The sequence below is a fragment of the Protopterus annectens genome, chromosome 2.part0 (assembly GCF_019279795.1).
Source record: "Protopterus annectens isolate FY-2018-M chromosome 2.part0, PAN1.0, whole genome shotgun sequence".
In the NCBI taxonomy this organism is placed as follows: domain Eukaryota; kingdom Metazoa; phylum Chordata; order Ceratodontiformes; family Protopteridae; genus Protopterus; species Protopterus annectens.
This window is the reverse complement of record NC_056728.1, coordinates 87499558-87514981: the sequence shown is the minus strand read 5'-3', so window position 1 is coordinate 87514981 and position 15424 is coordinate 87499558.

The window sequence follows — 15424 nt, the reverse complement described above, 5'->3', positions numbered from 1 at the left end:
TTCATTTATACACTTTCTCTTTTTTAACATACCTCCAAACTTATAATACTTATATTTATACAATGTTTAATACTAATCTCTCATCTTTTTCATTTATCCACTTTAACACTTTGTACAAATTTAATGGAGCAGCATATACCACTGAGTTAATCAACCATAAACCTTCTTCCTCTTTATTTACATACAAAACTCCTCTTTTTATTAGGTTTAATCTAGAACCCCATATAAATGAAAAAATATATGCAATAAGTCCTACTGTTGACAACATAAATACACTTGCTAAGTTTGCTATTTTTCCCATCGGTACTGAATTTATCAAATAAGCCCTTTTTCTGAATGTTAATTTATATGTTTTCCAGAAAAGACAAGTGTGTTTTATTTCTTCTATTGTTTTCCCGATTGAATTCTACTTACATTTTTATTCCCAAATTGTTTACCTGACACAGCAATTTCATTCATTGTAAAATATATGCCTCTTATTTTTATTACATTACCTAAACCTTTACTTTTCTTTTTATATTTAAAGCCACCCCATTACCAATAGACACTCATTTGTGCAAATTATTTTTATCCAAATTTAGTTTTTTTTTTTACAGTTATAATGTCATCTGAATATGTTAACATAACTGGAATTCTTAACCTTTAGGTGTTACATACCCAACCTCCTCTATTTTGTGATTTATTTCACATACCATCACATCCATAACAACGCAAAGAGTATACAACTCATTGGACATCCCTGTCTTATACTACTCTTTATATGTACCTCTTGGCTTAACCAGCCATTTGCAATTATTTTTAATTTATTATTACTATACAACCTCTCCGTAGTGCAGTAGCCCAAAGGAACACTCGATGCTGCTTAGAAACTTTCAAGCTTTTAATGTCACACAAAAATAAACACGTAAACGCATTTTAAAATTCACAAACACTTCTCATGCGTTTTCATCCATGAAATGGACTTCATCAGACAACCATTGATGTTTAATTACTCATTTAAATATCCATGCTCATTAAACTTTATCCAATAAGAACCTCAAAAAACAATTCAAATGTGCAAATCAGCCTAACTCATACTTCATGAATATTGAATAAATAAATACACATATTTAGTACCATATTGAAAGCCTTAAAAACATCTTAAAAACTCATGACATTAATGCAATGAATGCAATAAAATATGAATTCTAAAAACCACATTTAATTCATGTATAAATAATTAATTTGATATTTTTTAAAAAATATTATAAATATATTTCGATGAAACTTGTTACTGAATGCTTAAGCCACTCTAACATTGCCCCTAGTGCTGAAAATTGAATATAACACTTATATTTTGTTAGCTTTCAGTTTCAATAGGAGACAATACTTAGGAAATCATTTAATCCAGGCTTTTTCCTGCTTCTAAGTATATCTGCCACCACAATTCCCTACTCTCTAGAATTTCCTCCCAAATACCACCTAACATCTTTTGAACCTGCTGAAGGACAAAAAAGTGAAAACTACATCCATTACAATCCTTACTGTGTCTATAGAGCGCATTTGTCTCTTTTTCTCTCAGAATGTCATAAGAATGTTCATACATTCTTTTCCATGATTCCTTTCTGTTTTTCCTACATAGTAGGAAGTACATTTATCACAAGTTGCGAGATACACCACCCCTTTTGTCTCACAATTATAAAAGCCCTTACTTTTTATCAATAAATTTCTACCTTCTAGAAATATTTCACTCTTGTTATTGACCAAAGAACATTGCCTACACCTCCCACATTTAAATGTTCCAAGCCTTTTATTAATCATGCTTGGTGTGTTCGTGTACCCTTTTTCTAATAAATTCTTTATACTTTTTGAATTTCTATAGACAATCTTTGGTCTAATATTACTAATTTCCGCTATATCTGAAAGGGCTATAAATTTATTCCATTCTTTATCTAGTGTGTCTCTCAAACTGTAATTATTTCTATTAAATTCCACAACCAAATTTCTTTGAAAGGGATCTTCCCTACTTTCAACCTTATTATGTCCTTCTGCAACTGTCATAAATTCAGACATACCCAGAATGGGTTGAAATCTATCATCTCTTCCTTTTTCCACCTCTGTTCTTATATTGGTCACGAATGTTCTGGGGTACCCCCTATCCAGAAACATGCTTTCCAACTTATTACATTCCATGTCAAAATCAGGCTTGAGGCTGGTCATTCTCGACCCCCTCACAAATTGTCCCTTTACTATGTTTCTTTTGCAGTGCAAGAGGTGAGCACTGTCAAAGTGTAAATAGGAATTGACATATGTTTTTTTCCTGAACACTTTAGACTCGTATTTCTGTTCAGATCTATTTTTGAAAATTTCTATATCCAAATATTGTAGTACCTCAGAATTAATATTAAATGTAAATTTTAAAAAATCCGTACTGTGACCAATGTACTCCATGAACTCTAAGAATTTATTATATCCACCCGTCCAAAAAATGACAATATCGTCAAGGAATCTCCGATACAATAACCATTCTGTGTTATAATCAGAGTGTATCACAAACTTCTCTTCCCAAATTGTGAGACTCATTATTGAGGAAAATAAAAGGAAACAGGAATGTTTAAATGTTGAAATAGAAGAATTAGATGCTTGTATAAAACAAGATTTAATACATGAGATTAGGACGGAGAGGGAGAAGTATTATAAAATCAGGCAGGACATTGATGTTAAATGTGAAGAAGTTTTACAACGGAAAATGGGAAAAATGAAAAGGGATATTATGGACTATGAAACTGGTAATAATTATCCCAAGCCATCATTTTCTAAGTGGGATTCTAAGGTCAGTAACAACACTAAATGGAATAACAAAAAAGATTTTAGTAACAATAATTATAGGAAAGATAGTTACTATGACCAGGAATTCCCTCCACTAGATAGAGATATACAGGATGGATATAAACCTCAAAATGGAAGGGGAAATTTTTATATGAGGGGGGGGAGAAGGGGGAGGGGGAGATTTTAAGTTGTAACCCCCCCACCAATAACATAGATCCTGATGACATTGTGATTGAAGATATTAAACACACATATAGAGAATTTTCCATCTACAATTATTGTAATTTTCCACTTGATAAAAATCATTTCAGTTTACTAAGTAAGGGGTTCAAATTCATACCTTGGACCAAGGGAGACATTGCCACCACAATTATGGATGTCAAATTATTTGTTAGGAAAATCAATTTAGGGATTCTTGCCACTAGTAATGGTTTCCAGAATAATACCAATAAAGTTGATTTAAGAAGGAAATCTATATTTAATCCACCCCTTTTACCACAGATAAAAAATTTTGAAAAAATATTAGAGGACAAAATTAGAGAATCACAAAGTAAGAATAAGTGTAGGTATATAAATAATTTAAACAAAGGTGAAAATGATACGTTAACGGAATTGATCAATAACAAATCGGTAAGAATAATGAAACCTGATAAGGGTGGGGGGGTAGCAATAATGGATAACATTACCTATGAAGGTAAAATGAATATGATCCTTAGGGACGAACATAAATATATAGTAGTTTCAAGAAATGAAGTAAATATAGCATATCAACGGATAGATGTTATATTAAAGGACTTTTTGCTAGAAGGAATTATAGACATGAACCAATTTAAATTCTTAAATGTTCAGAAACCTAGAATAGCAACTATGTTCGGCATCCCTAAGGTGCATAAAGATTGGCTAAACCCACCACTCAGACCCATAGTCACTGCTGAGGATTCTAAAACGACACCCTTAGCGAAATATATAGACTTTAAAACAAAACATATTTGGGTCAAAAATAAAAATATTTTGAAGGATTCTTGGGATTTGTTAAAACAAGTAACTCCGGACACCTTTAAGGAAGATTTGTTATTCATTACCATTGACATAGTGGATTTGTTTTCTAGTATTCCACACGATCAGGGTATGAAGATGTTTGAAGACAGTATTTTTTTGGACAACACTATGACTCAGAATGAAAAAATTTTAATTGTAGCCCTCATGGACATGGTTCTAAGATATAATTTTGTGTTATTTGATGGAGAATATTTCCAACAAAAAGAAGGAGTATCCATGGGGGCAGCGTGTGCGCCTACATACGCCAACATAGTGTTGTCCAAATGGGAAGAGAAGTTTGTGATACACTCTGATTATAACACAGAATGGTTATTGTATCGGAGATTCCTTGACGATATTGTCATTTTTTGGACGGGTGGATATAATAAATTCTTAGAGTTCATGGAGTACATTGGTCACAGTACGGATTTTTTAAAATTTACATTTAATATTAATTCTGAGGTACTACAATATTTGGATATAGAAATTTTCAAAAATAGATCTGAACAGAAATACGAGTCTAAAGTGTTCAGGAAAAAAACATATGTCAATTCCTATTTACACTTTGACAGTGCTCACCTCTTGCACTGCAAAAGAAACATAGTAAAGGGACAATTTGTGAGGGGGTCGAGAATGACCAGCCTCAAGCCTGATTTTGACATGGAATGTAATAAGTTGGAAAGCATGTTTCTGGATAGGGGGTACCCCAGAACATTCGTGACCAATATAAGAACAGAGGTGGAAAAAGGAAGAGATGATAGATTTCAACCCATTCTGGGTATGTCTGAATTTATGACAGTTGCAGAAGGACATAATAAGGTTGAAAGTAGGGAAGATCCCTTTCAAAGAAATTTGGTTGTGGAATTTAATAGAAATAATTACAGTTTGAGAGACACACTAGATAAAGAATGGAATAAATTTATAGCCCTTTCAGATATAGCGGAAATTAGTAATATTAGACCAAAGATTGTCTATAGAAATTCAAAAAGTATAAAGAATTTATTAGAAAAAGGGTACACGAACACACCAAGCATGATTAATAAAAGGCTTGGAACATTTAAATGTGGGAGGTGTAGGCAATGTTCTTTGGTCAATAACAAGAGTGAAATATTTCTAGAAGGTAGAAATTTATTGATAAAAAGTAAGGGCTTTTATAATTGTGAGACAAAAGGGGTGGTGTATCTCGCAACTTGTGATAAATGTACTTCCTACTATGTAGGAAAAACAGAAAGGGAACTGAGGAAAAGAATGTATGAACATTCTTATGACATTCTGAGAGAAAAAGAGACAAATGCGCTCTATAGACACAGTAAGGATTGTAATGGATGTAGTTTTCACTTTTTTGTCCTTCAGCAGGTTCAAAAAGATGTTAGGGGTGGTATTTGGGAGGAAATTCTAGAGAGTAGGGAATTGTGGTGGCAGATATACTTAGAAGCAGGAAAAAAGCCTGGATTAAATGATTTCCTAAGTATTGTCTCCCTATTGAAACTGAAAGCTAACAAAATATAAGTGTTATATTCAATTTTCAGCACTAGGGGGCAATGTTAGAGTGGCTTAAGCATTCAGTAACAAGTTTCATCGGGAAATATATTTATAATATTTTTTAAAAAATATCAAATTAATTATTTATACATGAATTAAATGTGGTTTTTAGAATTCATATTTTATTGCATTCATTGCATTAATGTCATGAGTTTTTAAGATGTTTTTAAGGCTTTTAATATGGTACTAAATATGTGTATTTATTTATTCAATATTCATGAAGTATGAGTTAGGCTGATTTGCACATTTGAATTGTTTTTTGAGGTTCTTATTGGATAAAGTTTAATGAGCATGGATATTTAAATGAGTAATTAAACATCAATGGTTGTCTGATGAAGTCCATTTCATGGATGAAAACGCATGAGAAGTGTTTGTGAATTTTAAAACGCGTTTACGTGTTTATTTTTGTGTGACATTAAAAGCTTGAAAGTTTCTAAGCAGCATCGAGTGTTCCTTTGGGCTACTGCACTACGGAGAGGTTATTTGGTTGTTTTCGTGCTGTACACGTTTCGTTGGTTATTATTACTATACACTGACATACATAATTTCCTCACTTATATTATTTTCTTTCATTATTATCCATAAGATTTCTTGTCCAGGTCTATAAAATGCCATATTAAGGTCTTCTATCATGATTTCACATTTTCTTTTCTATCATAATGTCATGCACAATTTCTCTATTATTAATAATTTTTGACAGCTCTTCCCCTTTATACTGTATGTACTATTTTCCAAAATATTTTCCAATTTAGTTTCAAATCTTGTATGTATTATTTTCATAATGTTATTATTATTATTATTATTATTGTTATTATTATTGTTATTATTATTATCATTATTATTATTATTATTATTCAGTACTATTGGTATACAGTGTTTTTAATTATCTTCTATCTTCCATCTGATTTAAGTATTCCATTACATATTTCTTTATACATAAAACCTTCATTTAAGCATTCATTCAACATCTTTAAAAAATATATATGTATATATATTTTTGCCAATCCTTTAAATTTTATATACTTCATACTCTGTTCCATCTGATCCTGCAGCCAAATCTGTATTTGCTTTCCTAGTACTTTATCTAGCTCATTTAAAGAAATCTCGTTTTCCAACTCTTTATTCTCTTTTTCTGTTAGCTTTTTTACTTTCCATGTTTTTTCACTACCTCCTTTTTTTCTTTAAACATTTCTTGTACATATTGTACCACATTATTCATAATCTTTATCTTTTACATTTTTTCTCTCATTAGACTACCACCTTTCTTTTCCTAATCCGCTTAAGTAAATCAATACTACTTTTCTTTTTCCTTGTAAAAAGATATTTGCTTATATAGTAATTCTTATATTTTTTTCTAGATTTCTTTCATATATTTATTTTTCTTTGTCAAACTACTTTATATCATTATGTTCTCAATCTTTCAGTGCATCATTATACTTTTTATATTATTCTTTTGCTACTTTTCCTCACATCATATTCTTACTGTAAAAAACATTTTCATATTTTTCCTTAATATATACCATTCAGACCAATGTTTATAAAATGTTATGATAGTAATAGGATATTTCCATAACTGTATTATTAATCTCATTCCTTCTTCCTTCCATGTTTTGTTATTTATCCTTTTTATTCATTTGTCTATTTTTATATATTCCTTGTTTTCTTTTATCTCTAACCATACCGCAAGATGATCAGAAAATCCTATAACTAAAACCTTCATATAATATAAAATAATCTATATCAGTTCTATACATACTTTTGTAAGTCCATGAATTATTGTCCCAACATTTTAACTTGCCACATCTTATAACTTCTAACACTTTTCTTATATAATTTTCTTTCTTTTTATTCTTGCATCTTAAATCACAATGAAAGTCGCCTGTTATTACAATATTCATATTTATTACCACATAGGGTAAAATCCAATAAATAAAATAAGTTTTCCCTTTTTTAAAATTAGTATAAGTATATAACATTGTAATTCTATATGCTTGTTCTTTCCATTTTAAATCTACAATGGTTAGTGTTCCCATTTTTGCTAAAGTTACATCTAATACCTTTACTGCATTTCTACAAAATACAGTTAATGCAGGACATATCTCATTTCCCAAATTCCAGATTCTCTTTCCTCCCCATAGTATCTCTGTTTATAATCTTTCTTCATTTGTTAAAAATCTTGTGACTTCTAAAACAATTACATCTACATCAGATGTATTATATCACTCCAAAATTTTTATTCTTTTTAGTATATTCTTAATGCTATTCACAGTTACAGAAAGCACTCTAAAGTTTTCATGTTCCCTTTTCTTTGAATGCATGGTTTCATAAGATAATCACTAAATAATTGGCTATCTTTCTTAATAGGTCATTTTAAGCCTAGCCAGTTTCCCCCACAAACATGACAATCAAACTCTGTACCTTGTGTTTTTGAGTCAAACACCTTAGCCATTATACCAACCTCTAATCATTGACTGTATACGTTTTTCATCCATTTCCTTTCTTTTTTCTTTTGTACCTAGCCCTTTAAATTTTCTTTTTCTGTCTTTTATCCCTTTACTAGTAGAATTCTTTTTTCATTTGCTACTACCCAGTTTATGTCTTCATCATCACTTATTTCAGAACTGTCTTCTATGTCCATCTTTATTATTTTTTATCATCTATTTGTCTTCTATTTTTCCTACTTCTAAAATTTCGTCTCCTTGTTCTTTTTCTTTTCCCTACTCTTATTTTCATTTTTTGCAATCCATCCATAAATGTCCAGTTTTATTACATTTATAACATTTCAATTCATATTTTTGCATCATGTCCTATTTCCCCACAAATATAATATTTTATTTTGCCACAGTAACTTATCAAATGTACTTCTTTTCTACAAAAAATGTTTTGGGTTTTCCCCAGTATTTTACAACACCCCTATTCCCTTCCACATTTATCATGCTCGGTATATGTATAATTTTTACTTTTTCTGTTTTTAACACAATATTACAATCCCAGCTCCAGTCCATCAACCCCTTTTTCATAAACTTTTGCAATGTCCAGTACATAAAGGTTTGGCTGAGGTGCCTTCTGTGTAGAATCTGCTTGTCCTCCCTGCATTCACATGGGATTCCTCTGGGTGCTCCAGTTTTCTCCCACATTCTAAAGACGTGTGTCTGGAGCATTTCTCCCCAGGCCTCCCCTAAAGATAGGTGCTGCTCTAGTCAGACTTTCCTGGTCAACAAATGTTAAATAGATAAAAGTTTTCATATGTCTTTTCAAAGTCTTTCTTTCTATTTCTGTTTAAAATTGTACATTCATTTTCTTTTTTGTTTCTCTGTTAAATGCTTTAGTCACATAACGATTCCATGGGTTACAGTCTTTGTTTTTTTTCATATTATCTAAGAAAATTTTCCACTGAAGTCGAGATATGTTGTTGTGTCTTTCGGCTTTTCCCAGTTAGGGGTCGCCACAGCGGAACTCCGGTCCGCTAATGATCGGCAGTAGATTTTTACGTGCTGAGTTGCCGGCCCTGATGCACAACCTTCAATGAAGGTACGCCCATTCACGCATGTCTCCACACAGAAGACGCTCTAGCTGAGAATCGAACAGGACAACGTCTTACTGTGAGGTGACAATGCTACCGCAGCACCACCACTGCAGTAAAAAAAAAAAAAAACAGTCTAGATATAATGTCACAAAATGACTCTTTGCTAGTAAGAATAAATGCTCTTACCTCATGCGTCTTTACACCCAAAGGAGCTATTAAATTGTCCCACACTTCACACCCATCCATTTCTTTGTCTTCTTTATTTTGAATCCTTGAGTGTACTTCAGTTTTTTTCTCCATTTTCTTCTGCCTACTTTTTCGCTACTCCCCTTCTGCCATCTTTTACTTTCTCTGCATTTGTTTTCTTTTCCATCTCACCACTATTCTTCAGGATTGTCTCTACATTATCCTTTCATATTTTCTATATAATTTCCCACCAGGAAACATCTCCTCCATTTTCTGGCTCACTGTGCATCACCATTTCTTTAAGTAAGTCATCCCATAACCCAGTGACCTGTAGAGTATGAGCAGTGTGTGGAATAGAATTATCTTGATGTTCATTGTAATAGGTGGAGCTAGGATTAGGGTGAATGTCTCCTCCTAGAAGGATTTTAGTATACTGGGAAATTATTGATACTTGTGTTTTGGAGAGCATTTTTTTCTACTTAATTTTGTTTTGGTTTGAGGTGAAATGGAGATAATCAATCATTATTTGGAGTAAAGGTGAGAGGGAATCATTAAATAGGTTTGGAGTAATGTGTGGAGAATGCAAAGAGGTAGTATGAAGAGGTTGTTAGGATAAAGTGGAAGATATGTTGAGAGCTATTATAGAGTCATAGTAGGATAAGAGACAGCCCAGTAGGAGTATAATAACAGAGGATAAGCTGAGGAGTAGCATGGTTAAGTAAAGGGATCTGTATTTAACAGATGGCAGGTAGTAGGAAAGTAGAAATCAAGAAGGAAGCAAAACATCGATTGCATGGCAGTAGGATATTTAGTGGTGATTGAGTCTGAGAGCTGGTATATGCTATGTAGGAAAGAACCATTTTGTATGTAGGAAGAGCATTTGTTTGCTCTTGTATCTTTTCTGGAATGTAAGAAATAGAGAGGTTTAAATGAATAAGTTTAATAGGAAAAGTAAGGAATTATTTGGGAAAAGTAGAAGATATAATGTAGAATATATAGGTACTGTTATAAAATGGTGTGAGTATGAATGAATATAGTCAAAGAAGTATTGTAGGGAGAAAGGTAATTGGAAATGGTACTAAAAGATTAAATGGAAGGAATTGTACTAAAAGATTAAATGGAAGTTGGGGATTAGGTAAAAAGAAAGAATTGTTTATATAATAGTAGTAAGGTTGTTTGGGGAGGTTTACAGAATAAGAGTCACAAGTGAAATGTGTACTTGGGAAGTATAATACTAGAGTAAGAGGGGTTGTATGGAAATTGGAGTTAGGGTAAGGGAACAAAGTGAAGCAGAGTGTAGCAGGCTCCCAATCTCGGGTCAAGTTATTAGAGAGAGTAATCAGTTTATAACCAGTACTAGCAATTCACAAAGTGGTACAAAACAAAAGAGGTTTTCTTTCATTTTCAGAATGTAGAAACCTGGCTGTTAGGGAGACTATGTAGCTGGTATATACAGTGTAATCTATTGGTCAAAATACCAATAGGAAGGGAGGGGATGTTATAACCACTTTCCAGCACAAGGAAAGCATGTATTTGACTAGATGGAGTTAATATGCAGCAAGGATCTTTATGTTAAATTTGCTTACATTGCAAAATGATGAAATTCTCATTAAAAACGTTGGTAGTTGGGCATTGTGGCAGAGTGTTTTCCCCCTGCACCCTAGTAGCAGGAGTGTGCAGTTAGAGCACATCTTATTGAAGGCTGGGGTTGGATGTAGTGGCTACAGGCTCTGAAAGGAAAGGAGAGAGAAAGTTCCACCGAGTTTGGTAGCCAGTTACTGCTCTGCTGTATTTATCTAATCAATCCAATCCATCTGCTGATCTCTGCAAAACTTAAGTAGAATGTTTCACTGTATATTCTGCTTTTGAACTGCATTTTAACACATCACTGTTTATTTAAACTGTTTTTTTCTGAATTGTTGCACTTTGTTTGCTGTAGCATAGACTAGATTCACGCCTGCTGAATCTAGTTCGGTTTGTATAACTTGAGCACTTAACCAGGACATCTTTTGTTGGAGAGTGTTTCCCTGCACCCTAGTTGCAGGACTGTGCAGTTAGAGCACATCTGATTAAAGGTTGCTGGAATAGGGCTCAATTTTGAGCTTTTTATTGGTTAATTTGTTTAAATCAGTTTGCTCTCATTTGCTACATAAGCACCATGCTTGCACGGATTTGTACTTGTTTTAGTAAAGCTCCACAGAGCTTGGTGATCAGCTACAGCTCTACTATATCTACCTATCAATCCAAGCCATCTGCTGATCTCTGCAAAACTTAAGTAGAATTTTTCACTGCATATGGCACTTTTGAACTGCATTTTTGCCATATCACTGGTTATTTGAACTGTTTTTTTTTTAAATTGTTGCACTTTGTTTGCTGTAGGGTAGACTAGATTCACACCTGCTGAATCTAGTTCTGTTTGTATAACTTGAGCACTAAACCAGGTCATCTTTTGTTGGATAGGTTTCTCCTGCACCCTGGTGGAAGGAGTGTGAAGTTAGAACTCATCTGATTTAAGGGTACTGGAACAGGGCTCAGTTTTTAGCTTTTTACTGGTTAATTTGTTTAAATAAGTTTGGTTTCATTTGCTACATAAGTCTCGCATTTCTGCAGGTTTGTGCTTGTTTGCACATTGTAAGCTGCCGAGCAGCAGTGGGCACCATTTGGTGGTTATATATGTAAACACTTCGTCTTTCCCTTACTACTCTGCTGGTATTACATCAATGAGTTCTCCTGATTGTCTGTCACTGACAGGTGATACATTCAGTGAAGCTCCTGTGGTACCAACACAGATCCTACCCACTCACCCTTCATATTTTTTGTCCACTTCTCCTGTCCTCTACCTTACCTTGTCCTTCCTGTACTGTCCATGTTTTTTAACCACATGAACTTACCTAGAATTATGGATGGACAATTTGCAACAGTTTCTCCAGTCAGCCTGGTTGACATGGGCATCCTGATGTAATGTAGCAATTGCCTCATGTGCACTGATAACCCACTTCTTCTAGTCCACACAAATTCATTATATGAGAGATGCATCTTTTTTAAGAACCTAGAATCCAGGCTCTCTCACTCACCAATCAGATCATCTGATAATAAGCAGGTTGTCAGCATGCACATCTCACCTCCTGTACCTACCATATCAACAACACATACACCTATGTATGCAGAGGTCTTTACCAGAAGCTTACATAAGCATTAGAAACCTCCCAAACATAAACACAAGCACAATTCAAATAATACAGCCTATGCAGAACATCGTACACATAATATATCACACACCAGTGTCCCACCAGTCAAGCCCCTAAAGCATAAGACAAAAGCAAACATCTTAGTCATAGATGACTCAGTTGTGAGGCACACAGATGTCCCTCTCACCAGGATGGATAAGGATAATGTCATGATCAGATGTCTGTTTATTGCCAGTTTCTGCCATGCATCACACACACACACACACACACACACACACACACACACACACACACACACACACACACACACACACACACACACACACACACACACACACACACACACACACACACACACACACACACACACACACACACACACACACACTAAAGTCTCTCAACAACAGGCACTGTTATGACTCCATCATAGTCCATATTGGTGTGAGCAACTTGAGACATGCCTCACTGGACTATATGAAGAGAGACATGACTGAACTCTCTGATTATGTGTCTTAGGCAGATATGTCCCTAGCCTTAAACAAAATTTTATCTTCCCTTAGGATGATACCTTAATACAAACAAAAAATAATGGGCTTCAACAATTTGCTTAGTTTCTGGTGTCATTCAAAGGGGATGCAGCATCTGTTAGCCTGGGAAAACATGGTCAACAGACTTTGCTGTTTTGCCAGAGATGGTATTCATCTGTCACTCCTAGGATTTCAGTTACTGGCTAAGGCTTCTGCCACTCCATAGTGCCTTTTTTGGGCAATGTCACAAGAACAAAATTCCTGATGTAAAAATATCCTCTAAAACCAACCTCAGGGTTATGCTGCTAAACTCTAGGAGTCTAAAGCAGAAACTGCACTCACTGGAAGCAGTCCTCACCTTGGAAGATGCTGACATTTGTGCAGTCAGTGAGAACTGGTTTAAGGCTGCAGAGAGCACCCCAGCTATACCAGGTTACATTTCTTTCCACATGTTCAGATCACAAACTGAAGACAAGACAACTAAACGAGGTGGTGTATCAATATTCATTAAAGATAAATACACCTCTAGACTGGTTAAACAGCACGATTCTCTTGAATTACTTCAGGTGCAATTGACTGTAAGTAAAACCCTCTTCAGGTCATTGCCAGCTATAGGACCCCCTCCATGCATCAAGACTTCCACTCAACCTACTCAGATCTACTTGAGTCAATCAAGATACAACCAAACACCCTGGTTTTGGGTGACTTTAATTCCTCATCCATTAACTGTGTAAATTATATGTGCTCTAAGTCACTTGCCCAAAGGTTCCTGGACTTCATTAACTCCAATGCTCTGGACCATTTGGATGACACACCCACAAGGGATTCAAACATCCGGGATCTGCTGCTCATCAACATGGGAGACTACTGCATGGCCCCCAGTGTGTGGCCATCCCTGGTGAGATCTGATCACAAATCAGTCTTGCTAGAAGAAACTATAACACAAGACCTCCCCTTAGCAACAACTAGATTAAAAATCTTCTCCAAGGCTAATTACAACCTCTTACATGACAGCATAAATAGCTTCATAGCCCCTCCCCCAATTGACGGAACAGACACCTATGCTGAGTTATACACCAATGCTTTATACAAGCACCTGTACAATTATAATGACTCTGCCGTACCTGACAGAACCAAAGGAAGATCTTCGAGGAAAAACAAACCTGCCTGGTGGACAACTGTCATTAAAAGTCTATACAATAAGAGAAAGAAATTGCTTTCTAAGTGTAGGAAGGAATGGTCTCAAAAATAGAAACACTCCCTCCTCAACTTAAACAAACAAATAAAACTCCTAGTGAAGTCCTCCAAAGCTAACTATGTGTCCAAATTAGTCACCCTAACTAAGGATAACCACACGGCATTCCTTAGTTACATCTGTAATCTCAAAGGTAAGGCCCAGATTTGTACTGAACTCATAGTTAATGGTGCTACATATACAGAACCTGTGGATATAGCAAACCTGCTGGCTGACAGGTTCAGTGAAAACTTTACTCCCCTGTCCCCGCCACATATACCACAAAGCATACAACACCTGTCCCCTACCTATTACTCTGAAGAGCAGGTCTTAACCACCCTCCTCAAGTCCAAAAGCACAGCCACTATGGGAACAGACAACATCCCGGGTTGTGTTTTACATGGGTTAAAGCAGGAATTAGCATCACCATTGAGCATGGTTTTCAATCCCAGCTTAAGCACTGGCTTTGTCCCAGTGGAATAGAAAACAGCTACCATCATCCTTTTGCACAAAAGGAGGGGTGCATCTATGGACCCTGGGAACTATAGACACATTAGCCCGACCAGCCTTATCTGCAAGGCTATGGAACAAATCATCATGGACCTTATTAATAAAGACATAAATCTCCAAATGCTTGACCCCCCACCCAGTTTGGCTTTGACAAGGGGAGATCATGCCTGTTCAGCTTAGTAGACTTCTTCGAGACAGCCACCAAAGCCATATACGATGGGAAAACTGTGCATGCGGCCTACCTAGACTTAGCCAAGGCCTTTCCCACAATCTTCCACTCAGACATCATTGATAAATTCACTTAGCTGGTTATCAACCCATATATTGTCAGATGGGTTGCAAAGTGGCTTACTGATAGAACTCATACAGTCAAAATAGGGGACTCCACCTCCTCCAGCAGACCAGTAACCAGTGGTGTTTCACAGAGATCAGTTCTGAGATGCCTAATGTTCATAATATACTTCTCTGAAGTACAGACTGAGACTAAGGGACTGTGACTGACAAAGTTTGCTGACGACTGCAAACTGTGAGTGATTATTGAAACCCCTAGCAATGTCAACATCCTGCAAGAAGGTATTGCACAGACTTATGACTGGTGCCAAAGTCATGGTCTTAAACTTAATGCAAAAAAAATGCATCATCATCCCCTTTGGCAAGGGTGGTGATCCTGCAAACTGCCACATCAATAACAATACTCTAAACACACAGTCAGTGGTGAGACATCTGGGCACACAGGTCAAAATCAACCTTAATTTCGATCACTATGTCTCCACAGTGGTAAGAAGGGTATTTTATATTGCTCATCTCATAAGTAAGGGAATTGCCTCCAGAAAATAAAGAGTTATAACCACCCTGTACTCTTCCC